The 3356-nt window shown below is 41.9% G+C and overlaps 1 pseudogene; it reads left to right on the top strand.

Annotated features, from left to right (window-relative positions):
• The first annotated feature begins 495 nt into the window (after positions 1-495).
• Positions 496-949, top strand: LOC109695611 (large ribosomal subunit protein uL14m-like; annotated as a pseudogene).
• The last annotated feature ends 2407 nt before the right edge of the window (positions 950-3356 follow it).

Below are 3356 nucleotides of genomic sequence, written 5' to 3'. Positions count from 1 at the left end.
ATTGGACTGTGCCACCTTGGAGGAGGAATGACTCAGGTAAAGCAGAACTGACCTTCTTACTCTCTTCTATGTGTCTATTCCAGAGTGCTGGAATCTCAAATAGACTCTGGAACTCTCACAAAGATATTCTTAGCTGTGGTTGGTTGCTAAAATCAGTGTTTCTATGGCGGGGTGAGAGCTGGAACCTCCTATTGTGCCATCTTGTGATGTCACTCACAGAACAGCCACTCTTAACCTAACTCCAAGCCAATGCTTCCCCTCTAGTGGAGTTTTCTAGCACACTGGATTCAGGGTTCTAAACTGACCAGACATGGGGAAGGTGGCACTTGGTCAGCAGGGTCCATAGCAGGATATTCCAGGATGGCAAGAGCAGATTTGCCATGTTGGTATCCCTTGGCTGTCTTTACTGGGCTCTAGGGCTTTTTCACCCTTGTAAGCAGAGCTATCAGTCAGCACTGTTTCAGCACCACTGGGAGCCTTGGTGCAATTCAGAAGATGACTCATGTGCATGTGGTGGACAACAGTGCCCTGGGGAATCCTCATACCATCACCTTCCTTGGTGCACCTACATCTACAAGAATGGGCTGGACAAGGTGGGTAACCACATACTGCTGGCCATCAAGGAACAGAAGAAGAAGGCACTCATTGTGAGGCATTGTATGCCTGGTGTCAAATGACTCCCAGGTTTGACTCCAACAATTGGTCCTCATTGAGGAGAACAGGAACCGTGTAAGGATCAAATTAAAATACCCATCCCACCAGCCTGCGCCAGAAGGAAGGTGAGTATTCCAAGGTGCTGGCCATCGGCTCAGAACTCTGTATGAGCAAAGCCCAAGCCTTTAGCTGCAGGACTCATGAATGGAGCAGTTCTGAGAACAGCATCTTTGCTGGGAGGGAGCTGGGAAGCCATGTGGCTACTCCTTTCACACTGGGTAACAATGTCCTGTGACAGAATAAACATTTTCATGTAAAACAAAATAAATAAGCTGACCAGACTTCAACTCCAATTCAATGTCCTTTATGATACCGATGATAGGATGGTCTTAGTCCATTTGTACTAAGACATCACTACTACAGAGTAAAAATGGTAGATAAACTGTACCTTTAGAGAGTTAAAGATTACACCTTGGACTTCCTGAACACTAACCTGCAAATGTGTGTTATTATGCCATCTTCAGAAACTCATGGAGTCGTCAAAGTACATGAATGTAGGGGGACAAAAGATACCTAATGAAGCTAAACAAGGAACAAAGCCAAGCAGGTCACAGACCAAGGTCATGATTCCTTGGAAATGCATGAACCTAGGACCTTCATGACAATTCCCACATAACCCAGCAAGCAACAAAAGTTTATTGAGAATTTATGTATAAAACTGAGCTCTGAGTTTTCTGGTAGGATATTAAGAAGTATAAAACCTGACCTCTGCTGTCAAGAGCCTCAGATCTCAAAGGGATAGAAATACATGAAAATCATGTTAGGAATCAAAAGAATCAGAGGGATGAACTCTAAAGCCTTTTCTTGCTCTATACTGTTGGATCTAACAAGGTATTGTCCAACTTATTTCTCAATAAAGTTTTGAAAGTTAATACTTAATAGTAGTTGCCTGCTTTCTCAGTGTTTTCCTCTGTATCAGTTACCTATTGCTACATACACAGAAAAAATCTCCAAATTTAGCGACTTAAAATAGGTTTTTAATTTTCTCATTTCTTCATGATTCTCTGGGTCAGCAATCTGGACTGTGCAGTTATGTAGCTCCTCCTCTGATCTCACCCAGAGTCATTCTCTATAGCTATAGCCATCTTGAGGTTTGGCTAGGATTAGAAGACCTATGATGGCCCGAAATTGCTTCACTTCCTTGTCTGCAGCTTGATACTGACAGCTGGTAGGTCCAGGAGGCTGAGTTGGCTCCTCTCTTCCATGTGGCCTCATCTCATCCAGTAAGCTAGATCAGGCCTCTTCAGATGGCAGGGTGGGACAACATTCCAGAAGGCAAGCGTGGAACACCTCTGAAGAATTAGGCTTCAAAGCTGTACAACTTCCATTACATCCCACGGGTAAAAGAAAATCACAAAGGCTGTATGGGTTCCAGGGATGAGACAATATATTTTATCTCTTCATTCAAAGAATAACAAGATCACTGAAAGTGAACATAATTGTTTGTAGCTTATCCTGACATTATGTGCTCACTTATCTCCACAGCCCATTGGTCACCAATACTAAAGCATTCGTATCTATTTCAGTAAAATTCCACTCTCATGGTAAAAGCAAGATGTTCTAAATACAATCACAGAATGTGATTAAGCATAGTGAAGTTTTTTGAAAACTACTTTCTGCTTTCCTACACATGAAATGAAAAATGTAAGTAAAACACAGTTCATTTCCTCACTTATACCATATTTGATCCAATGCCTTCCCAATGTCTGCCAAAGGACTTCAAACAAAACAATCTTTTTTGCAATTCTGGAACCAAAGTCCAAAAAAGCTTTGACTGCAATATTCCAAACCACTGTTGGCAGTTGAAAAGGGTAAGCTAAGAATGATACATTAAGAAAGGCCAGCTGGTACTCACAGTTGTTCCTGGACAATGCCAAATGTGTTTCAGGTCTCAAGGCCAAGTGATTTTTCACAATTATGCTAGAGTATCATATTACAAGCAAGTCACCTGTAGCTCTATCATGGAGACTGACTGACTATTAACTATCTTCCTTAGGACCTGACCACTTTATAGCCCCTCAAATAACTGCAGTCAGGAATCCAAGTAGTCATAGTAAGGTTGCTAAGCAGTTCACAGATCTCAAACAACTCATAAATCAAAACTGCAAGTAACCAACTCATATTTATTTTAAAAAATATATCTTGTCATCTAATGTTCTGACTCAGAGGCTGATGGACACTTGATGCCCCTTGCTAAGATAGAGCCTTGGCCAGATGTATTGGCACATGCCTGTAATATTAGCCCTCAGGAAGCTGAGGCAGGAGGATCTCAGGTTCAAAGCAAGCCTTGGTTTTAGAGTGAGACTGTTTCTTAACAACAACAAAAAAGATCTCCTCCTTGACGTGCAGAGCCAGGAGCAGCAAAGGCACTCACAATACCATCTTTGCACATCACACTGGTCCAACCTTGTCAAAACTCAGACCCTTCCTGTGACGTCTCACTCGAAACACTTGCAGCTTTATCTCCCCTTGAGAAGAACGTGTAAGTAAAAATAAGATCAGACCAAGTCCAGTTGCAATTTACCACTTCCTCAAAATTTGCCTAAATGATCACTTAGGCTACTTCTCTTTCTCTTGTTTGGAGTTTTTCATTCCATTAATTGAGGAGCATCTCCTTTGAGGGTTAAAATGAAAAAGACAAG

Source organism: Castor canadensis, chromosome 4 (assembly GCF_047511655.1).
Source record: "Castor canadensis chromosome 4, mCasCan1.hap1v2, whole genome shotgun sequence".
Classification (NCBI taxonomy): domain Eukaryota; kingdom Metazoa; phylum Chordata; class Mammalia; order Rodentia; family Castoridae; genus Castor; species Castor canadensis.
The sequence above is the reverse complement of the archived record's forward strand: the minus strand, read 5'-3'. Positions and strand labels throughout refer to the sequence as shown.